Genomic DNA, 26956 nt, shown 5'->3' with positions numbered 1-26956 from the left:
AGCAGCAATGGAGCTGTGTTCTGTGTATGTATATATGCTATACCAGGTCTTACTAATGGAGCAGTGTTCCCCCCTTTGAGTGCTCAGTTATTGTTCCTTCTGGTATTTTTTTGTTACATGTCAATTCAATATATGTTTAATAAAAATTACTTTTATTAAATTTATGTGTTGGTGATATATGTACTCTGTTTCTCTTGTGTTAAAATTGCTGTTTGGAGTATTTCACCTGGCGGTATGCCAATTCAATATATGGGAAAGGTTTTGACGATAATATACCTTTGGCCCTAATGAATATGAAGTGCTGGATTATTTTTGTGTGTATAGTCAGCAGAGTAGCCCAGCCACCCATCGCCTGTTTACCTAACTACTTGGGCCTAGTAGAATTTAGTGCTACTCAGCAGCATACCCCACCCATGAAGCAAGCTACACTGCCTGTTTACCTAACTACTATTTTGTAATGGCATCTAGCCCAGGAAATCGTTTTGGGCCTAGTAGAATTTGGTGCTACTCAGCAGCATACCCCACCCATGAAGCAAGCTACACCGCCTGTTTACCTACTATTTTGTAATGGCATCTAGCCCAGGAAATCGTTTTGGGCCTAGTAGAATTTGGTGCTACTCAGCAACGTACCCCACCCATGAAGCAAGCTACACCGCCTGATTACCTAACTACTATTTTGTAATGGCATCTAGCCAAGGAAATCCTTTTGGGCCTAGTAGCAATTTCTACTACTCAGCAGAGTACCCCAGCCATGAAGCAAGCTACACTGCCTTCTTTCATTCTCAATCTAACCCCTCGGCTCTGGGGTGTCCACTCTACCTCCAGCTCTCTCCTTCTCACAGGTGGACTACCGCGTGTTTTCATACTGTGGCGAATCTTTTGGGCCCAGGCATAAGTCGTTGAGGTAATGGATCATATGTGCCGCCTTATAAACGTCCATGATGACACATTCGAGGAAGCAACTAAATGCCTCAAATAGTGAGCACCCCATGGGCAAACAGCGATCTATGTAGTATGCTTCTTCACAGAAGCAGCCCAATGGGAGGACACTATTCGGAGGCACAGGTAGTAACCGGAACGCTCCCTCAATGTCTGTTTTGGCCATTAGGGTGCCCCTTCCCAACTTCTTGACCCGCCTGATTGCCTCGTCAAAGGAGGTACAGTACATAGTACAGTACTTGGTTCCGCGTTGATGTTGTCGTTTACTGACCTGCCCCTTGGATACGACAAATGGTGGATTAGTCTGAATGTATTGGGTTCATTTTTTGGCACAACTCCCAACGGGAGTACCACTACATCTTCTAAGGAAAGTGTTCTGAATGGACCCGCCGCCATTCTACCTAAAGATATTTATTTTTTTAGTTTTTTGTCAAGACGTCTGGGTGTTGGTGGAGTGAGTTTAGATTTTTACTCCAGCCTTTCTTGATTTTAGAAGGGCATGCCATGCCTATATCTGTGTCTCCTCCTTCTTATACTCCTCCACCTCTTTTCTTTTCGCATGACTATATGGGGTTGTGACTTTTCCATGTGTTTGTTGTGTCTTCTGAGCAGTTGGTCAGCTTTTGGACACATTTTAAGGTATTTTCTACGTGTTTTCCATGTGTTTGTATGTGTTTGTGTTTGCCTGCCATTGGTTTCAATGGGGTTCGGTTCGGTTCGTCGAACGTTCGACAAACATTTAGTCGAACACGTCCCTGTTCGACGAACCGAACCCGGACACTAGGGAGGTGGCTCAACACTACTGTCTATGGAGAACCATAGCCTTGTGTAATCATACGATCTTATTTTTGTCTAAGTATTACAGACATAATAGACTATTTCCAGTGACATGTACAATAAAAAATTAAATTATAACCCTTATTAGGAATCAGTTTTCATAAAGGATTACAATTTTACCAAATGCATAGATGGGTATGATAGGTATATGGCATGAAGCCTGAGATAAAAATGATCAGGGGTTAAATCAGGTAAACATCTAACAGCAAACATATTGGTATATATCAAGTGTACAAAATAGTCTTAGTGTAGAATGAAATGCATTGTTCCACGACGTGTAAGGACCCAGCAATGTAGGTGTTAATAGTAGTAAGAGCCATTCTGGTGATTGGCTTGTGCAAGCATGTGATGGCTGAGAACCTGCCTGTGCTGTCTGCTCGCTGGGAGCATAGGAATCTGTAAGAAGAATGCAGAAGAGAGCCAGCAGGAAACCTTAGGACACGCTGCCTCGCAGGTAAGGATGCTCCAGCCCTCTCACTGTCTCATGATGGGAGACATGCAGGACTGTGGGTACCACGCATGATATTAATATATGTAAGGATAAATGTTGATAGTTTGGCTCAGATATTCTCTGTTATATGTAGTATGTAAGGATCATAGAGGCAGATACTAATGATTCCGCACATGTATGTAAGCCAACCTGCAGCATTGATGAGGCTGCACATAGCTTTGTTCTGCTGATGCTTTCTCTACCGCTCCGCTGGAGTCTCCAAAGAGTTCTCCATCACAATACATTAACAAACAAGCATGTCATCTACATTTATAAGCGTCAGCCAGTCCATTCTCAGCACCGCCAGCACCCCTGCTGATATATGTACTTAGCGGATGAGGGAGATTCATCAGTTGGCATTCCGCTGCTTCCATATCCGCTCACACAATGGGACATATTAGTTTCAAATGAGACATGTGGCATAGAAAACCCGTTATCAAGGAACATGTCCAGTTTATATATATATATATATATATATATATATATATATATATATATATATATACATATATAGAGAATTTTCTTTTAATACTGTCATAATAGACTAAATCAGATTCCTATATGATCCGGAGCGCATCTGAAAATGCCTATGAAATGATTGGTTACAAAGCAAGTGTAAGGGCCTTGAAATGATGGATAAATGGAATCATAAATAATGGATAACGGTCAAGAATTAAAAAAAAAATCATACATACTTAACCCTACACTGATATTGGTTAATGAGCAACAATGGAGTCAGCACATATTCATAAGAACACCGGCACGGTAACCTTGTTGGTCATATAACATGTTGCAAAGGTTGCACATCGCCAATACATTTCAAATATTTTAGAGATTACAAGACAGAACCACTTTTGTACGTAATCCTCTACAGAGCACCATTTTAGTTATTAGCATTTCACCCAATACATTAAAACGTAAGCAACATCTAGATTGGGTTTCTAGATTACATCCCTCTGACCATTAGTTTAAGTACCGTAACTAAATAACTAAATGTTTTTTTGTGCTTTTTTTAAAGGGTTTGTCTCTAGTGATGAGCGAACGTGTTTGGATAAGATGTTATCCAAGCATGCTCAGGTGCTAAAGGAGTATCTTGGGCATGCTCGAAAAATAGGTTCCAGACCCCAAGGCTTCATGCCTCTTGGCTGTCCGACAAACGCAACACATGCAGGGATTGCCTGTTTGTTAGGCAATCCCAGCATTCGAGCACGTTCGCTCATCACTATTTGTCTCACAAAAACAGCTTTATTCCATAAACCCAATAAGGATGTGAATGTAGCTATAGGTATACCTTAATATTGTATATTGACCCTGGGCAAAAGCGTAAAGTGGGGCCCCAAATGCTCACATATTGCACATCACGCAGAAACATTTCGGTTGTATTTACATGCGCTGAGTTCAGGCCTCTAAATTAGCGTGATGGACAATATTGAAGTCGTTTGACGCTTATTTCCCGGCCTCTTTACACCGGCTGAGGAACAATCATGGGGACAGAACAATCACTAGTAGATCAATCTGTCCCCATACAGTATCCTGTTATCAATAGCATATCTGCAGGTTACCCCGGGCGATGTGGTGCTGCGAACAATGATTTTTGTTTCAGCATAAACAATCCAATCACTCAGTGAATAGGCAGCATTTTGCTTTTTTAGTAAAATACACCCCATAATCCTCCACATAATATAATGCACCCCATAGTCTTCAAATTGTATAATGCACACTCTATAGTACTCCATACAGTGTTATGTGTCCAATAGCACTGCAGCCCCCCATAGAGTATAAAGCAGCCCTCACATAAAGTATCATGCAGCCTCCATATAGTATAATGTAGCCCCCTCACATATAGTATAATGCAGCCCCATAGTCCTGTAACATTATGGCCACTACCAACTCACTGCTATATATATATATATATATATATATATTCTCTGCAGCTCCACTACCCTACACACCATGGCGCACAATGAAGTGACGTCATCTCATGTTGTGTCAGAGGCAGAGCATGAATGATGGGAGAGGGGGCGACCTCTGACACTCTCTCCTCCATCATTGCTTTCAACAGCTGATGCAGTTGAATGAAGGGTCCCATAGCGGCTGCTTGGCACTATACTGACTGGGGGCACCTGAGGGGATGGAGGCCATAGGCAAATGCCTAGTCTGCCTACCCCTAACGCCTCCCCTGCTATGACCTATATGTGGTTTTATGGAGAGAAGTTAGAGAAAAGCAGAGAAGTGACGCATAGCAACATTTTTGGCAGTATGCCCCAGGCATGTACAAACAGGAAGATTCCCCCAACTTGCAAATTTTGTATTTCAAATAGTGACCCAGTCATTACTTCTCAAGATAAATACAATCCCTCAAAACAAATGCAAAACACACACATTATCCATTAAATTAACAGACATAAAGACCCCCTAAATTAGAAACCCAGAGCCCCTAAATAAATGAAAAAGCCTAAACCTACCTCCCCAAAAAATAACCATATGCAGTCATGGCCAAAATTATTTTTACCCTTGAAACTGTTCCAGAAATGAAGCATTTCTCCCAGAAAAATATTGCAATTGTAATAATATTGCAAATACACATGTGTATTTCCTTTTGTGTATATTGTAACAATGCAAAAAATAGAGTAAGAAATGCAAATTGGACATCGTTTCAGACAAAATGCCAAAAATGGGCCTGACTAAATTGTTGGCACCCTCAACTTAATATTTGGTTGCACACCATTTGAAATAAATAACTGCAATCAATCGCTTCCTATAACCATCAACAAGCTTCTTACACCTCTCAACTGAAATTTTGAACCACTCTTCTTTTGCAAGCTGCTCCATGTCTCTCATATTTGAAGGGCGCCTTCTCCCAACAGCCATTTTAAGACATCACCGCAGGTGTTCAATGGGATTTAAGTCCAGACGCATTGCTGGCCACTTCAGAACGCTCCAGGGCTTTATTTCCAACCATTTCTGGGTTGTTCTTGAAGTATGTTTGGGGTCATTATCCTGTTGAAACACCCATGACCTAGGACACAAATCAGTGGTGGACAACGACAGCTTGGGGCCCCTGTGCAAGAAATGTGTCTGAGCCCCCCTCCTTTTATGGCGACAAAGCTACATATATACTATATATCTATAATATAACGCTGGGAGCGTCACTCTGTCCGAAGCCTCTATAGACTGCGCAAGCGCAAGCGCCGGCGCAGTCTGGGCCTCACAGAGCGACGCTCCCGGGAGATCGCGGTGTGCGTTCACACTGAACACACACCGCGATCTCCACCGCAGAAGCAGGGACCGCCAGGAGGGTGAGTATCGGCCTATATTCACCTGTCCCTGTTCCATCGCTGAGCGGCGCCATCTTCCCGGTCTTCGGTCTGTGGCCTTCAGTTCAGAGGGCGCGATGACGCGCTTAATGCGCGCCGGCGCCGCCCTCTGACTGAATAGTCATGGCCAGGAGACCGGGAAGATGGCGGCGCTCAGCGATGGAACGCCGGACAGGTGAGTATAGTAAGTGCTGGGGGGGCCTGAGCTGGCGGCGATACCGGCACCTGACCCCCACAGCGCGCCGGTGTCCCCGCCTGCTCAGGCCCCCCAGCACTCGGCGCCGAGCGGGTCAGAGGCAGTATGGGGACGCAGGATGGAGCAGCACATAAGGATGGGGACGCAGGATGGAGCAGCACATAAGGATGGGGACGCAGGATGGGAGCAGCACATAAGGATGGGGACGCAGGATGGAGCAGCACATAAGGATGGGGACGCAGGATGGAGCAGCACATAAGGATGGGGACGCAGGATGGAGCAGCACATAAGGATGGGGACGCAGGATGCAGCAGCACATAAGGATGGGGACGCAGGATGGGAGCAGCACATAAGGATGGGGACGCAGGATGGAGCAGCACATAAGGATGGGGACGCAGGATGCAGCAGCACATAAGGATGGGGACGCAGGATGGAGCAGCACATAAGGATGGGGACGCAGGATGGAGCAGCACATAAGGATGGGGACGCAGGATGGGAGCAGCACATAAGGATGGGGACGCAGGATGGAGCAGCACATAAGGATGGGGACGCAGGATGGAGCAGCACATAAGGATGGGGACGCAGGATGGAGCAGCACATAAGGATGGGGACGCAGGATGCAGCAGCACATAAAGATGGGGACGCAGGATGGAGCAGCACATAAGGATGGGGACGCAGGATGGAGCAGCACATAAGGATGGGGACGCAGGATGGAGCAGCACATAAGGATGGGGACGCAGGATGGAGCAGCACATAAGGATGGGGACGCAGGATGGAGCAGCACATAAGGATGGGGACGCAGGATGGAGCAGCACATAAGGATGGGGACGCAGGATGGAGCAGCACATAAGGATGGGGACGCAGGATGGAGCAGCACATAAGGATGGGGACGCAGGATGGAGCAGCACATAAGGATGGGGACGCAGGATGGAGCAGCACATAAGGATGGGGACGCAGGATGCAGCAGCACATAAGGATGGGGACGCAGGATGGAGCAGCACATAAGGATGGGGACGCAGGATGGAGCAGCACATAAGGATGGGGACGCAGGATGGAGCAGCACATAACAGGATGGGGACGCAGGATGCAGCATGAACATAAGGATGGGGACGCAGGATGGGAGCAGCACATAAGGATGGGGACGCAGGATGGAGCAGCACATAACAGGATGGGGACGCAGGATGGAGCAGCACATAAGGATGGGGACGCAGGATGGGAGCAGCACATAAGGATGGGGACGCAGGATGGAGCAGCACATAAGGATGGGGACGCAGGATGGAGCAGCACATAAGGATGGGGATGCAGGATGCAGCATGAACATAAGGATGGGGACGCAGGATGCAGCATGAACATAAGGATGGGGACGCAGGATGGAGCAGCACATAAGGATGGGGACGCAGGATGGAGCAGCACATAACAGGATGGGGACGCAGGATGGAGCAGCACATAAGGATGGGGACGCAGGATGGGGGCAGCACATAAGGATGGGGACGCAGGATGGAGCAGCACATAACAGGATGGGGACGCAGGATGGAGCAGCACATAAGGATGGGGACGCAGGATGGGAGCAGCACATAAGGATGGGGACGCAGGATGGAGCAGCACATAAGGATGGGGACGCAGGATGGAGCAGCACATAAGGATGGGGACGCAGGATGCAGCATGAACATAAGGATGGGGACGCAGGATGCAGCATGAACATAAGGATGGGGACGCAGGATGCAGCATGAACATAAGGATGGGGACGCAGGATGGGAGCAGCACATAAGGATGGGGACGCAGGATGCAGCAGCACATAAGGATGGGGACGCAGGATGCAGCATGAACATAAGGATGGGGACGCAGGTTGGGAGCAGCACATAAGGATGGGGACGCAGGATGCAGCAGCACATAAGGATGGGGACGCAGGATGCAGCAGCACATAAGGATGGGGACGCAGGATGCAGCATGAACATAAGGATGGGGACGCAGGATGCAGCAGCACATAAGGATGGGGACGCAGGATGGAGCAGCACATAAGGATGGGGACGCAGGATGGGAGCAGCACATAAGGATGGGGACGCAGGATGGAGCAGCACATAAGGATGGGGACGCAGGATGCAGCAGCACATAAGGATGGGGACGCAGGATGCAGCAGCACATAAGGATGGGGACGCAGGATGCAGTAGCACATAAGGATGGGGACGCAGGATGGAGCAGCGCATGACAGGATGGGGACGCATGATGGAGCAGCGCATGACAGGATGGGGACGCAGGATGGAGCAGCGCATGACAGGATGGGGACGCAGGATGGGAGCAGCGCATCACAGGATGGGAGCAGCGCATCACAGGATGGGGACGCAGGATGGGAGCAGCGCATGACAGGATGGGGACGCAGGATGGGAGCAGCGCATGACAGGAAAGGGAACGCAGGATGGAGCAGCACATGACAGGATGGGGACGCAGGATGGAGCAGCGCATGACAGGATGGGGACGCAGGATGGAGCAGCACATGACAGGATGGGGACGCAGGATGGAGCAGCGCATGACAGGATGGGGACGCAGGATGGAGCAGCACATACCATGATGGAGACAATATACCAATATAAATGCTCGCCACCCGGGCGTAGAACGGGTTCAATAGCTAGTATATATATATATATTTATATCTACTATATAAAGCTGAATGTGTGTATGTGTGTGTGTGTGTATGTGTGTGTGTGTGTATGTCCGGGATTGGCATCTGCACCGTCGCAGCTACAGCCACAAAATTTTGCACAGTCACACGTCTGGACCCCGAGAGCGTCATAGGCTACGTTGTGAGGCGAAATTTTAACCCCGCGCGTTCCAATTCACCAAACAATTTTGCCCCTATCTACATAATGGGGAAAAAAGTGAAAGGAAAAGTGTTGGAGACGTCGCAGCTACAGAAACAAAATTTTGCACAGTCACACGTCTGGACCCTGAGAGCGTCATAGGCTACGTTGTGAGGTGAAATTTTAACCCCGCGCTTTCCAATTCACCAAACAATTTTGCCCCTATCTACATAATGGGGAAAAATTGAAATGAAAAGTGTTGGAGGAGTCGCAGCTACAGCAACAAAATTTTGCACAGTCACACGTCTGGACCCTGAGAGCGTCATAGGCTATGTTGTGAGGTGAAATTTTAACCCCGCGCTTTCCAATTCACCAAACAATTTTGCCCCTATCTACATAATGGGGAAAAAGGTGAAAGGAAAAGTGTTGGAGGCGTCGAAGCTACAGCCACAAAATTTTGCACAGTCACACGTCTGGACCCCGAGAGCGTCATAGGCTACGTTGTGAGGTGAAATTTTAACCCCGCGCTTTCCAATTCACCAAACAATTTTGCCCCTATCTACATAATGGGGAAAAAGTGAAATGAAAAGTGTTGGAGGCGTCGCAGCTACAGCCACAAAATTTTGCACAGTCACACGTCTGGACCCTGAGAGCGTCATAGGCTACGTTGTGAGGTGAAATTTTAACCCCGCGCCTTCCAATTCACCAAACAATTTTGCCCCTATCTACATAATGGGGAAAAAAGTGAAAGGAAAAGTGTTGGAAGCGTCGCAGCTACAGAAACAAAATTTTGCACAGTCACACGTCTGGACCCTGAGAGCGTCATAGGCTATGTTGTGAGGTGAAATTTTAACCCCGCGCGTTCCAATTCACCAAACAATTTTGCCCCTATCTACATACAGGTACATACTATATACAGGAGGAGATGACATACAGGTATATACTGTATACAGGAGGAGATGACACTCAGGTATATACTATATACAGGAGCAGATTACCTACAGGTATATACTATATACAGGAGGAGATGACATACAGGTATATGCTATATATAGAAGATGACATACAGGTATATACTATATACAGGAGGAGATGACACACAGATATATACTATATACAGGGGAGATGACACACAGGTATATACTATATATAGAAGGAGATGACATACAGGTATATACTATATATAGGAGGAGATGACATACAGGTATATACCATATATAGGAGGAGATGACATACAGGTATATACTATAAATAGGAGGAGATGACATACAGGTATATACTATATACAGGGGAGATGACACACAGCAGGTATATACTATATACAGGGGAAATGACATACAGGTATATACTATATACAGGAGATGACATACAGGTGTATACTATATATAAGGGAGATGACAAACATGTATATACTGAGGTGAAAATGAGAGGTGTGAGGTGAAAATGAAAAGGTGTGAGTGCAAAATGAGAGGAGTGAGGGAAAATAGTGTAGTGATCGGAAAATGACAGATGTGAGGTCGAAATGACAAGTGTTAGGTGGGAATGAGAGGAGTGAGGGAGAAAATGAGAGGTGTGAGGGAGAAAATGAGAGATGTGAGGGCGAAAATTAAAGATGAGATTGGGAAAATGAGAGGCATGATGGGAAAATAAGAGAAGTGACGTGCTATAACTAACCACAGATATTTACTATGCCCAGGCAACGCCGGGCTCTTCAGCTAGTCTACTATATAAAGCTGAATGTATGTGTGTATGTGTGTGTGTATGTCCGGGATTGGCATCTGCACCGTCGCAGCTACAGCCACAAAATTTTGCACAGTCACACGTCTGGACCCCGAGAGCGTCATAGGCTATATTGTGAGGCGAAATTTTAACCCCGCGCGTTCCAATTCACCAAACAATTTTGCCCCTATCTACATAATGGGGAAAAAAGTGAAAGGAAAAGTGTTGGAAGCGTCGCAGCTACAGCAACAAAATTTTGCACAGTCACACGTCTGGACCCTGAGAGCGTCATAGGCTACGTTGTGAGGTGAAATTTTAACCCCGCGCTTTCCAATTGACCAAACAATTTTGCACCTATCTACATAATGGGGAAAAAGTGAAATGAAAAGTGTTGGAGGAGTCACAGCTACAGCCACAAAATTTTGCACAGTCACACGTCTAGACCCTGAGAGCATCATAGGCTATGTTGTGAGGTGAAATTTTAACTCCGCAATTTCCAATTCACCAAACTATTTTTCCCCTATCTACATAATGGGGAAAAGTGAAAGGAAAAGTGTTGGAGGCAAATTGACAGCTGCCAGATGTGAACAAGGGGGACTTAAAGAGTGAGAGCGATGGCGCCAAAGAGTATATACCGTACAGTTGCTAAGGTGGGACCCCGACATGGGATACTCACCACACACGGGGATATGAACACACACACAAAATGCGCCACACACTACCACGTGCTTGAACACATATACCACCCTCAGCACACATTTCACCACACATACACCAACCTCGCCACATAAAAGTTGAAACACAAAAGTCGCCGCTCAAAACTCACCACGCGCAAAACTCGCCACATGCAAAAGATAGGCTCACGCAAAACTCGCCACAAGTGCAAAACTCACCTCATGGAAAACTCGCCACACGCAAAACTTGCACATGCGGAAAAATTGCCACATGCACAAAATTTGCAACACATGCAAAAGTTGTCTCACACAAAACTTGCACATACTCAAAAGGCACCAGATATAAAACTCACCACGCGCAAAACTCGCCATGCGCAAAACTTGCTGCACACAACTTGCTACACTAACCTGTCACATGCAACTCGACACACAAAAAGTTGCTACACGCATGTTGCCACACAAAACTCATCCCACAAAAGTCGCTACATGCATGTCGCCACACACAACTCAACACACACAACTTGACAAACGAAACTCGCCCTAAAACACACACAAGTCTGGTATTAGCCTTCAAAAATAAAAATCTGATTAATAAGCAGACAAACTACAAGAGCAACAAATGTACCATATAGGAAATACGGCAGCTGTCAGTCACATGACCTGTCTATTATGTGCATGTGTGAGCTAATATATACTGCCAGGGGGGAGGGCTTCCTGTTGGCTGGGGATTTATCAGGCTGCCAATTTATCTTACAAATACTGAGGTAAAAATACTGAGCAAATAACGTGTTAAGGAGGTCTAATACAGGAGATCACACAGGTATATACTATATACAGGGGAGATGACACACAGGTATATTCTATAAAAAGGAGGAGATGACATACAGGTGCATAGTATATTCAGGAGGAGATGACATACAGGTATATACTATATACAGGAGGAGATGACATACAGGTATATGCTATATATAGAAGATGACATACAGGTATATACTATATACAGGAGGGGATGACACACAGATATATACTATATACAGGGGAGATGACACACAGGTATATACTATATACAGGAGGAGATGACATACAGGTATATACTATATATAGATGGAGATGACATACAGGTATATACTATATATAGGAGGAGATAACATACAGGTATATACTATATATAGGAGGAGATGACATACAGGTATATACTATATATAGGAGGAGATGACATACAGGTATATACTATATACAGGGGAGATGACACACACAGGTATATACTATATACAGGGGAGATGACATACAGGTATATACTATATACAGGAGATGACATACAGGTGTATACTATATATAAGGGAGATGACAAACATGTGTATACTGAGGTGAAAATGAGAGGTGTGAGGTGAAAATGAAAAGGTGTGAGTGCAAAAAGAGAGGAGTGAGGGAAAATAGTGTAGTGATCAGAAAATGACAGATGTGAGGTCGAAATGACAAGTGTTAGGCGGGAATGAGAGGAGTGAGGGAGAAAATGAGAGGTGTGAGGGAGAAATGAGAGATGTGAGGGGGAAAATTAAAGATGTGATTGGGAAAATGAGAGGCGTGATGGGAAAATAAGAGAAGTGACGTGCTATAACTAACCACAGATATTTACTATGCCCAGGCAACGCCGGGCTCTTCAGCTAGTATATATATATAAAGCTGAATGTGTGTGTGTATGGTGTGTATGTGAGTATGTCCGGGATTGGCATCTCCACCGTCGCAGCTACAGCCACTAAATTTTGCACAGTCACACGTCTGGACCCCGAGAGCGTCATAGGGTATGTTGTGAGGCGAAATTTTAACCCCGCGCGTTCCAATTCACCAAACAATTTTGCCCCTATCTACATAATGGGGGAAAAGTGTTGGAGGCAAATTGACAGCTGCCAGATGTGAACAAGGGGGACTTAAAGAGTGAGAGCGATGGCGCCAAAGAGTATATACCGTACAGTTGCTAAGGTGGGACCCCGACATGGGATACTCACCACACACGGGGATATGAACACACACACAAAATGCGCCACACACTACCACGTGCTTGAACACATATACCACCCTCAGCACACATTTCACCACACATACACCAACCTCGCCACATAAAAGTTGAAACACAAAAGTCGCCGCTCAAAACTCACCACGCGCAAAACTCGCCACATGCAAAAGATAGGCTCACGCAAAACTCGCCACAAGTGCAAAACTCACCTCATGGAAAACTCGCCACACGCAAAACTTGCACATGCGGAAAAATTGCCACATGCACAAAATTTGCAACACATGCAAAAGTTGTCTCACACAAAACTTGCACATACTCAAAAGGCACCAGACATAAAACTCACCACGCGCAAAACTCGCCATGCGCAAAACTTGCTGCACACAACTTGCTACACTAACCTGTCACATGCAACTCGACACACAAAAAGTTGCTACACGCATGTTGCCACACAAAACTCATCTCACAAAAGTCGCTACATGCATGTCGCCACACACAACTCAACACACACAACTTGACAAACGAAACTCGCCCTAAAACACACACAAGTCTGGTATTAGCCTTCAAAAATAAAAATCTGATTAATAAGCAGACAAACTACAAGAGCAACAAATGTACCATATAGGAAATACGGCAGCTGTCAGTCACATGACCTGTCTATTATGTGCATGTGTGAGCTAATATATACTGCCAGGGGGGAGGGCTTCCTGTTGGCTGGGGATTTATCAGGCTGCCAATTTATCTTACAAATACTGAGGTAAAAATACTGAGCAAATAACGTGTTAAGGAGGTCTAATACAGGAGATCACACAGGTATATACTATATACAGGGGAGATGACACACAGGTATATTCTATAAAAAGGAGGAGATGACATACAGGTGCATAGTATATTCAGGAGGAGATGACATACAGGTATATACTATATACAGGAGGAGATGACATACAGGTATATGCTATATATAGAAGATGACATACAGGTATATACTATATACAGGAGGGGATGACACACAGATATATACTATATACAGGGGAGATGACACACAGGTATATACTATATACAGGAGGAGATGACATACAGGTATATACTATATATAGATGGAGATGACATACAGGTATATACTATATATAGGAGGAGATAACATACAGGTATATACTATATATAGGAGGAGATGACATACAGGTATATACTATATATAGGAGGAGATGACATACAGGTATATACTATATACAGGGGAGATGACACACACAGGTATATACTATATACAGGGGAGATGACATACAGGTATATACTATATACAGGAGATGACATACAGGTGTATACTATATATAAGGGAGATGACAAACATGTGTATACTGAGGTGAAAATGAGAGGTGTGAGGTGAAAATGAAAAGGTGTGAGTGCAAAAAGAGAGGAGTGAGGGAAAATAGTGTAGTGATCAGAAAATGACAGATGTGAGGTCGAAATGACAAGTGTTAGGCGGGAATGAGAGGAGTGAGGGAGAAAATGAGAGGTGTGAGGGAGAAATGAGAGATGTGAGGGGGAAAATTAAAGATGTGATTGGGAAAATGAGAGGCGTGATGGGAAAATAAGAGAAGTGACGTGCTATAACTAACCACAGATATTTACTATGCCCAGGCAACGCCGGGCTCTTCAGCTAGTATATATATATATAAAGCTGAATGTGTGTGTGTATGGTGTGTATGTGAGTATGTCCGGGATTGGCATCTGCACCGTCGCAGCTACAGCCACTAAATTTTGCACAGTCACACGTCTGGACCCCGAGAGCGTCATAGGGTATGTTGTGAGGGGAAATTTTAACCCCGCGCGTTCCAATTCACCAAACAATTTTGCCCCTATCTACATAATGGGGAAAAAGTGAAAGGAAAAGTGTTGGAGGCAAATTGACAGCTGCCAGATGTGAACAAGGGGGACTTAAAGAATGAGAGCGATGGCGCCAAAGACTATATACCGTACAGTTGCTAAGGTGGGGCCCCGACATGGGATACTCACTACACACGGGGATATGAACACACACACAAAATGCGCCACACACTACCACGTGCTTGAACACATATACCTCCCTCAACACACATTTCACCACACATACACCAACCTCGCCACATAAAAGTCGAAACACAAAAGTCACCGCTGAAAATTCGCCATGCGCAAAACTCGCCACATGCAAAACTAGGCTCACGCAAAACTCACCACACGTGCGCAACCCACCCTATGGAAAACTCGCCACACGCAAAACTTGCACACGCGGAAAAATTGCCACATGCACAAAAGTTGCAACACATGCAAAAGTTGCCTCACACAAAATTTGCACATACTCAAAACGCACCACACATAAAACTCGCCACGCGCAAAACTCACCATGCGCAAAACTTGCTGCACACAATTTGCTACACTAACCTGTCACATGCAACTCAACACAAAAAGTTGCTACACGCATGTCGCCTCAAAAAACTCATCTCACAAAAGTCGCTACATGCATGTCGCCACACGCAACTCAGCACACACAACTTGACACATGAAACACGCCCTAAAACACACTCAAGTCTGGTATTATCCTTCAAAAATTAAAATCTGATTAATAAGCAAACTACAAGAGCAACAACTGTACCATATAGGAAATACGGCAGCTGTCAGTCACATGACCTGTCTATTATGTGTATGTGTGAGCTAATATATACTGCCAGAGGGGAGGGCTTCCTGTTGGCTGGGGATTTATCAGGCTGCCAATTTAGCTTACAAACACTGAGGTAAAAATACTGAGCAAATAACGTGTGAACGAGGTCTAATACAGGAGGAGATGACAAAATTGAAATGAAAAGTGTTGGAGGAGTCGCAGCTACAGCAACAAAATTTTGCAAATAACGTGTGAACGCGGTCTAATACAGGAGGAGATGACAAAATTGAAATGAAAAGTGTTGGAGGAGTCGCAGCTACAGCAACAAAATTTTGCACAGTCACACGTCTGGACCCTGAGAGCGTCATAGGCTATGTTGTGAGGTGAAATTTTAACCCCGCGCTTTCCAATTCACCAAACAATTTTGCCCCTATCTACATAATGGGGAAAAAGGTGAAAGGAAAAGTGTTGGAGGCGTCGAAGCTACAGCCACAAAATTTTGCACAGTCACACGTCTGGACCCCGAGAGCGTCATAGGCTACGTTGTGAGGTGAAATTTTAACCCCGCGCTTTCCAATTCACCAAACAATTTTGCCCCTATCTACATAATGGGGAAAAAGTGAAATGAAAAGTGTTGGAGGCGTCGCAGCTACAGCCACAAAATTTTGCACAGTCACACGTCTGGACCCTGAGAGCGTCATAGGCTACGTTGTGAGGTGAAATTTTAACCCCGCGCCTTCCAATTCACCAAACAATTTTGCCCCTATCTACATAATGGGGAAAAAAGTGAAAGGAAAAGTGTTGGAAGCGTCGCAGCTACAGAAACAAAATTTTGCACAGTCACACGTCTGGACCCTGAGAGCGTCATAGGCTATGTTGTGAGGTGAAATTTTAACCCCGCGCGTTCCAATTCACCAAACAATTTTGCCCCTATCTACATACAGGTACATACTATATACAGGAGGAGATGACATACAGGTATATACTGTATACAGGAGGAGATGACACTCAGGTATATACTATATACAGGAGCAGATTACCTACAGGTATATGTCTCACACAAAACTTGCACATACTCAAAAGGCACCAGATATAAAACTCACCACGCGCAAAACTCGCCATGCGCAAAACTTGCTGCACACAACTTGCTACACTAACCTGTCACATGCAACTCGACACACAAAAAGTTGCTACACGCATGTTGCCACACAAAACTCATCCCACAAAAGTCGCTACATGCATGTCGCCACACACAACTCAACACACACAACTTGACAAACGAAACTCGCCCTAAAACACACACAAGTCTGGTATTAGCCTTCAAAAATAAAAATCTGATTAATAAGCAGACAAACTACAAGAGCAACAAATGTACCATATAGGAAATACGGCAGCTGTCAGTCACATGACCTGTCTATTATGTGCATGTGTGAGCTAATATATACTGCCAGGGGGGAGGGCTTCCTGTTGGCTGGGGATTTATCAGGCTGCCAATTTATCTTACAAATACTGAGGTAAAAATACTGAGCAAATAACGTGTTAAGGAGGTCTAATACAGGAGATCACACAGGTATATACTATATACAGGGGAGATGACACACAGGTATATTCTATAAAAAGGAGGAGATGACATACAGGTGCATAGTATATTCAGGAGGAGATGACATACAGGTATATACTATATACAGGAGGAGATGACATACAGGTATATGCTATATATAGAAGATGACATACAGGTATATACTATATACAGGAGGGGATGACACACAGATATATACTATATACAGGGGAGATGACACACAGGTATATACTATATACAGGAGGAGATGACATACAGGTATATACTATATATAGATGGAGATGACATACAGGTATATACTATATATAGGAGGAGATAACATACAGGTATATACTATATATAGGAGGAGATGACATACAGGTATATACTATATATAGGAGGAGATGACATACAGGTATATACTATATACAGGGGAGATGACACACACAGGTATATACTATATACAGGGGAGATGACATACAGGTATATACTATATACAGGAGATGACATACAGGTGTATACTATATATAAGGGAGATGACAAACATGTGTATACTGAGGTGAAAATGAGAGGTGTGAGGTGAAAATGAAAAGGTGTGAGTGCAAAAAGAGAGGAGTGAGGGAAAATAGTGTAGTGATCAGAAAATGACAGATGTGAGGTCGAAATGACAAGTGTTAGGCGGGAATGAGAGGAGTGAGGGAGAAAATGAGAGGTGTGAGGGAGAAATGAGAGATGTGAGGGGGAAAATTAAAGATGTGATTGGGAAAATGAGAGGCGTGATGGGAAAATAAGAGAAGTGACGTGCTATAACTAACCACAGATATTTACTATGCCCAGGCAACGCCGGGCTCTTCAGCTAGTATATATATATAAAGCTGAATGTGTGTGTGTATGGTGTGTATGTGAGTATGTCCGGGATTGGCATCTGCACCGTCGCAGCTACAGCCACTAAATTTTGCACAGTCACACGTCTGGACCCCGAGAGCGTCATAGGGTATGTTGTGAGGCGAAATTTTAACCCCGCGCGTTCCAATTCACCAAACAATTTTGCCCCTATCTACATAATGGGGGAAAAGTGTTGGAGGCAAATTGACAGCTGCCAGATGTGAACAAGGGGGACTTAAAGAGTGAGAGCGATGGCGCCAAAGAGTATATACCGTACAGTTGCTAAGGTGGGACCCCGACATGGGATACTCACCACACACGGGGATATGAACACACACACAAAATGCGCCACACACTACCACGTGCTTGAACACATATACCACCCTCAGCACACATTTCACCACACATACACCAACCTCGCCACATAAAAGTTGAAACACAAAAGTCGCCGCTCAAAACTCACCACGCGCAAAACTCGCCACATGCAAAAGATAGGCTCACGCAAAACTCGCCACAAGTGCAAAACTCACCTCATGGAAAACTCGCCACACGCAAAACTTGCACATGCGGAAAAATTGCCACATGCACAAAATTTGCAACACATGCAAAAGTTGTCTCACACAAAACTTGCACATACTCAAAAGGCACCAGACATAAAACTCACCACGCGCAAAACTCGCCATGCGCAAAACTTGCTGCACACAACTTGCTACACTAACCTGTCACATGCAACTCGACACACAAAAAGTTGCTACACGCATGTTGCCACACAAAACTCATCTCACAAAAGTCGCTACATGCATGTCGCCACACATAACTCAACACACACAACTTGACAAACGAAACTCGCCCTAAAACACACACAAGTCTGGTATTAGCCTTCAAAAATAAAAATCTGATTAATAAGCAGACAAACTACAAGAGCAACAAATGTACCATATAGGAAATACGGCAGCTGTCAGTCACATGACCTGTCTATTATGTGCATGTGTGAGCTAATATATACTGCCAGGGGGGAGGGCTTCCTGTTGGCTGGGGATTTATCAGGCTGCCAATTTATCTTACAAATACTGAGGTAAAAATACTGAGCAAATAACGTGTTAAGGAGGTCTAATACAGGAGATCACACAGGTATATACTATATACAGGGGAGATGACACACAGGTATATTCTATAAAAAGGAGGAGATGACATACAGGTGCATAGTATATTCAGGAGGAGATGACATACAGGTATATACTATATACAGGAGGAGATGACATACAGGTATATGCTATATATAGAAGATGACATACAGGTATATGCTATATACAGGAGGGGATGACACACAGATATATACTATATACAGGGGAGATGACACACAGGTATATACTATATACAGGAGGAGATGACATACAGGTATATACTATATATAGATGGAGATGACATACAGGTATATACTATATATAGGAGGAGATAACATACAGGTATATACTATATATAGGAGGAGATGACATACAGGTATATACTATATATAGGAGGAGATGACATACAGGTATATACTATATACAGGGGAGATGACACACACAGGTATATACTATATACAGGGGAGATGACATACAGGTATATACTATATACAGGAGATGACATACAGGTGTATACTATATATAAGGGAGATGACAAACATGTGTATACTGAGGTGAAAATGAGAGGTGTGAGGTGAAAATGAAAAGGTGTGAGTGCAAAAAGAGAGGAGTGAGGGAAAATAGTGTAGTGATCAGAAAATGACAGATGTGAGGTCGAAATGACAAGTGTTAGGCGGGAATGAGAGGAGTGAGGGAGAAAATGAGAGGTGTGAGGGAGAAATGAGAGATGTGAGGGGGAAAATTAAAGATGTGATTGGGAAAATGAGAGGCGTGATGGGAAAATAAGAGAAGTGACGTGCTATAACTAACCACAGATATTTACTATGCCCAGGCAACGCCGGGCTCTTCAGCTAGTATATATATATATAAAGCTGAATGTGTGTGTGTATGGTGTGTATGTGAGTATGTCCGGGATTGGCATCTGCACCGTCGCAGCTACAGCCACTAAATTTTGCACAGTCACACGTCTGGACCCCGAGAGCGTCATAGGGTATGTTGTGAGGCGAAATTTTAACCCCGCGCGTTCCAATTCACCAAACAATTTTGCCCCTATCTACATAATGGGGAAAAAGTGAAAGGAAAAGTGTTGGAGGCAAATTGACAGCTGCCAGATGTGAACAAGGGGGACTTAAAGAATGAGAGCGATGGCGCCAAAGACTATATACCGTACAGTTGCTAAGGTGGGGCCCCGACATGGGATACTCACTACACACGGGGATATGAACACACACACAAAATGCGCCACACACTACCACGTGCTTGAACACATATACCTCCCTCAACACACATTTCACCACACATACACCAACCTCGCCACATAAAAGTCGAAACACAAAAGTCACCGCTGAAAATTCGCCATGCGCAAAACTCGCCACATGCAAAACTAGGCTCACGCAAAACTCACCACACGTGCGCAACCCACCCTATGGAAAACTCGCCACACGCAAAACTTGCACACGCGGAAAAATTGCCACATGCACAAAAGTTGCAACACATGCAAAAGTTGCCTCACACAAAATTTGCACATACTCAAAACGCACCACACATAAAACTCGCCACGCGCAAAACTCACCATGCGCAAAACTTGCTGCACACAACTTGCTACACTAACCTGTCACATGCAACTCAACACAAAAAGTTGCTACACGCATGTCGCCTCAAAAAACTCATCTCACAAAAGTCGCTACATGCATGTCGCCACACGCAACTCAGCACACACAACTTGACACATGAAACACGCCCTAAAACACACTCAAGTCTGGTATTATCCTTCAAAAATTAAAATCTGATTAATAAGCAAACTACAAGAGCAACAACTGTACCATATAGGAAATACGGCAGCTGTCAGTCACATGACCTGTCTATTATGTGTATGTGTGAGCTAATATATACTGCCAGAGGGGAGGGCTTCCTGTTGGCTGGGGATTTATCAGGCTGCCAATTTAGCTTACAAACACTGAGGTAAAAATACTGAGCAAATAACGTGTGAACGAGGTCTAATACAGGAGGAGATGACACACAGATATATACTATAAACAGGAGGAGATGACACACAGGTATATACTATATACAGGGGAGATGACACACACATATATACTATATACAAGGGAGATGACACTCAGGTATATACTATATACAGGAGGAGATGACATACAGGTATATACTATATACAGGAGGAGATGACACAGACATATACTATATACAGGGGAGATGACACACAGGTATATACTATATACAGGAGGAGATGAAACACTGGTATATACTATATACAGGAGGAGATGACACACAGGTTTATACTATATACAGGAGGAGATGACATACTGGTACATACTATATACAGGGGAGATGACATACAGGTACATACTATATACAGGGGAGATGACACACAGATATATACTATATACAGGAGGAGATGACACACAGGTATATACTATATACAGGGGAGATGACACTCGTATATACTATATACAGGATGAGATTACACACAGATATGTACTATATACAGGAGCAGATGACACACAGGTATATACTATATATAGGAGGAGATGACACACAGGTATATACTATATACAGGAGGAGATGACATACAGGTACATACTATATACAGGAGGAGATGACACACAGGTATATACTGCATACAGGTGCAGATGACACACAGGTATATACTATATACAGGAGGAGATGACTTACAGGTATATACTATATACAGGAGGAGATGACATACAGGTAAATACTATATAAAAGAGGAGATGACATACAGGTACATAGTATATACAGAAGAGATAACATACAGGTATATACTATATACAGAAGGAGATGACATACAGCAGGTATATACTATTTACAGGGAAGATGACATACAGGTATATACTATATACTGGAGATGACATACAGGTGTATACTATATTTAAGGGATATGACAAACATGTATATACTGAGGGGAAAATGAGAGGTGTGAGGTGAAAATGTGGGGTGTGAGGTGAAAATGAAAAGGTGTGAGTGCAAAATGAGAGGAGTGAGGGAAAATAGTGGAGTGATCGGAAAATGACAGATGTGAGGTCGAAATGACAAGTGTTAGGGGGGAATGAGAGGAGTGAGGGGGAAAATGAGAGGTGTAAAGGAGAAAATGAGATGTGAGGGGGAAAATGACAGGTGTGATGGGAAAATAAGAGAAGTGAGGTGCTATAACTAACCACAGATATTTACTATGCCCAGGCAACGCCGGGCTCTTCAGCTAGTATATACAGTCATGGTCAAAAATATTGACACCCCTGCAATTCTGTCAGATAATACTCATTTTCTTCCTGAAAATGTTTGCAAACACAAATTATTTGGTATTATTATCTTCATTTAATTTGTCTTAAATGAAAAAAACACAAAAGAGAATGAAGCAAAAAGCAAAACATTGATCACTTCACACAAAACTCCAAAAATGGGCCAGACAAAAGTATTGGCACCCTCAGCCTAATACTTGGTTGCACAATCTTTAGCCAAAATAACTGCGACCAACTGCTTCCGGTAACCATCAATGAGTTTCTTACAATGCTCTGCTGGAATTTTAGACCATTCTTCTTTGGCAACTGCTCCAGTTCCCTGATATTTGAAGGGTGCCTTCTCCAAACTGCCATTTTTTGGATCTCTCCACAGGTGTTCTATGGGATTCAGGTCTGGACTCATTGCTGGCCACCTTAGAAGTCTCCAGTGCTTTCTCTCAAACCATTTTCTTGTGCTTTTTGAAGTGTGTTTTGGGTCATTGTCCTGCTGGAAGACCCATGACCTCTGGAGGAGACCCAGCTTTCTCAAACTGGGCCCTACATTATGCTGCAAAATTTGTTGGTAGTCTTCAGACTTCATAATGCCGTGCACACGGTCAAGCAGTCCAGTGCCAGAGGCAGCAAAGCAACCCCAAAACATCAGGGAACCTCCGCCATGGTTGACTGTAGGGACCGTGTTCTTTTCTTTGAATGCCTCTTTTTTCTCCTGTAAACTCTATGTTGATGCTTTTGCCCAAAAAGCTCTACTTTTGTCTCATCTGACCAGAGAACATTCTTCCAAAACGTTTTAGGCTTTTTTAGGTAAGATTTGGCAAACTCCAGCCTGGCTTTTTTATGTCTCGGGGTAAGAAGGGGGGTCTTCCTGGGTCTCCTACCATACAGTCCTTTTTCATTCAGACGCCGACGGATAGTATGGGTTGACACTGTTGTACCCTCGGACTGCAGGGCAGCTTGAACTTGTTTGGATGTTAGTCGAGGTTCATTATCCAACATCCGCACAATCTTGCGTTGAAATCTCTTGTCAATTTTTCTTTTCCGTCCACATCTAGGGAGGTTAGCCACAGTGTCATGGGCTTTAAACTTCTTGATGACACTGCGCACGGTAGACACAGGAACATTCATATATTATTCATATATATTACATAGACCCCTTTATTATGCATATTGCTGTCCCTTATACAGTGCCCTTTATTTCTATGTACAGCACCGTCCCTTACATATTGGATTATATAGAGCCCTGTTTTTTATTACATACCATCCTCTCTTGCAAGGTATACAATGCAATGATGGCTGATGGAGCATGTGAAAGCTTCTTTTCTAATGGAGGAGATAATGGACTGGTAGTCTGGTCACCGGCTCCTCCATCAGCAGTCATTTTATATCTAACAAGAGAGCGGACTATGTAATAAAAGAGGGTGCTGTGAATAAAAAAAACAACAAAAATAAACTATGTAAGAGACAGCATTGTACATAACAGTAGAGGAAGCTATATAATAAGGGACGGCACCATATATAACTAGAGAGGATGGTATGTAATAAGGGACGGTGTTATACATAATAAAAGAAAAAACTATGTAACTAAGGATGGTGTTATACCTAATAAGTGAGTACACTATGTACTAAGGGACTGTGCTATACATAAAAAGTGACTACACTATATACTGAGGGATGGCGCTATACATAACAAGCGAGTACACTATATACTAAGGGACTGTGCTATACATAATAAGTGAGTATACTATATACTAAGGGGCTGTGCTATGTATAATAAGTGAGTACACTATATAGTAAAGGGAACCTGTCACCTGTTTTGGCTGCTATAAGATGCGGCCACTGCCTTTCAGGGCTTATTTACAGCATTTTATAATGCTGAAGATAAGCCCCTGATCCGACCTGAAAGATAAGAAAAATAAGTTTTATTATATTCACCATGGGGGCGGTCCAGTCCGATGGGTTTCGCAGGTCAGGGTCCGGCGTCTCCCATCTGCTTGTGATGCCACCCTCCTACTTGCTTCATGGCTCCCTGGCATTGCACTTCTGCGCAGGCATACTTATCTGCCCTGTTGAAGGCAGAGCAAAGTACTACAGTGAGCAGGCGCTAGGAAAGGTCAGAGAGGCCCAGCGCCTGCGCACTGCATTACCTTGCTCTGCCCTCAAGAGGGCAGATAAGTATGCCTGTGCAGGAGCACGATGCCAGGGAGCCACAAACCAAGCAGAAGAGCTGCATCGCAAGAAGATGAGAGGCGCCGGACCCGGACCTGTGACACCCATCGGACCGGACTGCCCCGCCCCCTGGGTGAGTATAATAAAACTTATTTTTCTTCACTTGCAGGTCAGATCGGGGCTTATCTACAGCATTATAGAATCCTGATTATTATAGAGTCCTGACCTCAATACCATTGGAAAACGTTTAAGACAACATCTGACATTGGGAAAAAGAACCCTGCAAACATTCAAGAACTTGTACCAACTGCAAAGGACGAGTGGGAGCAAATACCAACTGAGAAGTGCAAGCAGCTTATTGATGGTTACAAGAAACATTTGGAGGCTGTCATCAATGCCAAAGGTTGTGCAACCAAGTATTAATTAGGGGAGTCTTTACTGCTGCACATGCTGTTTATTCTGTTTCTTCTTTGAAATTGCAACATGTACCGTATATACTCAAGTATAAGCTGAGATTTTCAGCCCACTTTTTTGGGCTGAAAGTAACCTTCTCAGCTTATACTCGAGTCATACGCAGGGGTCGGCAGGGGAGGGGTAGCGGAGCTGTGAAATAATACTCACCTGCTCCTGGCGCGGTCTCTGCACATCTTCTCCCCAGCGCCGGCAGCTTGTTCCTGTAGTGAGCGGTCACATGGTACTGCTCATTACAGTAATGAATATGGACCCCACTCCACTCCCATAGGGGTGGAGCTGCATATTCATTACTGTAATGAGCGGTACCATGTGACTGCTCACCACAGGAAGAAGCTGCAGGCGCCGGGGAACAGACGTGCCAGGAGCAGGTGAGAATAACTCAGTGTGCTATATTCACCTGATGTTCCACCATCGGCGCCGCTGTGTCTTCCGTGTCCTGTGCAGTGACGCTCAGGTCAGAGGGCGCGGTGACGTGATTAGTGTGCGCACCACCCTCTGCCTGAGCGTCAGTGCACAGGACAGAAAGACACAGCGGTGGTCGGCGGTGGAGCGGGGAGCAGCTGAATATAGCAAGTGCTATAGAGAGGTGAGTATGTGATTTTTTATTTTTTTAATCACAGCAACAGCATATGGGGCAAATATCTGTATGGAGCATCTTACGGGCCATGTGCAGTGTTATATGGGCAATTATCTATATGGAGCATCTTATGGAGCCATGTGCAGCATTTTATGGGGCAATTATCTGTATGGAGCATCTTATGAGGCCATGTGCAGCACTATATGGGGCAATTATCTGTATGGAGCATCTTATGGGGCTATGTGCAGCATTATATGGGGCAAATATCTGTATGGGGCCATGTGCAGCATTATATGGGGTAAATATCTGTATGGAGCATGTTATGGGGCTATGTGCAGCATTATATGGGGCAAATATCTGTATAGGGCCATGTGCAGCATTATATGGGGCAGATATCTCTGGAGCATCTTATGGGGCCATAATCCACATTTGCAGAGCATTATACGGGGCAAATGTGTCTATGGAGCATTTTATGGGCCATAATCAGCATTTGCGCAGCATTATATTGGGCATATTTTAATATGGAGCATCTTATGGGGCTCATCATAAACTGTTTGGAGCATTATATGGGGCATATTTTGTATGGAGCATCTTATGGGGCCATCATGAACTGTATAGAGCATTATATGGGGCTCCTGATTCAATATGGATATTCAAAAACACTTAAACTACTGATGTCTCAATTAATTTTACTTTTATCGGTATCCATTTTTATTTTTTAAATTTACCAGTAGCTGCTGCATTTTCCACCCTAGTCTTATAATCGAGTCATTAAGTTTTCCCAGTTTTTTTGTGGCAAAATAAGGGAGGTCGGCTAATACTCGGGTCGGCTTATACTCGAGTATATACGGTAAGTTGAAAAGCAATTTTTTATTGTTGTATTACTTTGGACCGCTAATTAAAAATTCCTGAGGATACAACTATGGTACAATTCCATGTATTTGTGAAGATATTGAACAATTTATGATAAAAATGAAGGGATTCCAATAATGGTGAGCAGCACTGTACTATGATGCTGTCTGAGTGTGAGGAAAAGTGTAGGAACAGGGCAAGGTGAGTATAACATATACTGCCACCCACTCTTTTAGCATTCCATGAGATCTCCTCTTTATCTAGGAATCTTTTGGCAGAGTTGGCAAGAGTGAATATTAACTACTTTGATATCAAAAAAACAAAATGGAAGTGTTGACATTATAAAGGGTCCAGTTCTTTTAATAATGGCTGCACTTCTCAAGATATGCAAGTTAAATGGCTCCTAAGTGTCCTTGACATGCAGTGATATTAGTC

The 26956-nt window shown here is 44.1% G+C and overlaps 1 long non-coding RNA gene across 1 annotated transcript in view; it reads left to right on the top strand.

Moving 5' to 3' along the window:
- The first annotated feature begins 2167 nt into the window (after positions 1 to 2167).
- Positions 2168 to 26956, top strand: part of LOC138673981 (uncharacterized) — a 157150-nt gene continuing 132361 nt past the window's right edge. The window contains exon 1 of the long non-coding RNA XR_011320406.1: positions 2168 to 2230. This is a non-coding gene — a long non-coding RNA (uncharacterized lncRNA). The remainder of the gene's footprint in view (positions 2231 to 26956) is intronic.

The sequence above is a fragment of the Ranitomeya imitator genome, chromosome 4 (genome assembly GCF_032444005.1).
Source record: "Ranitomeya imitator isolate aRanImi1 chromosome 4, aRanImi1.pri, whole genome shotgun sequence".
Classification (NCBI taxonomy): Eukaryota; Metazoa; Chordata; class Amphibia; order Anura; family Dendrobatidae; genus Ranitomeya; species Ranitomeya imitator.
This window is presented reverse-complemented; position numbering and strand designations above follow the sequence as displayed.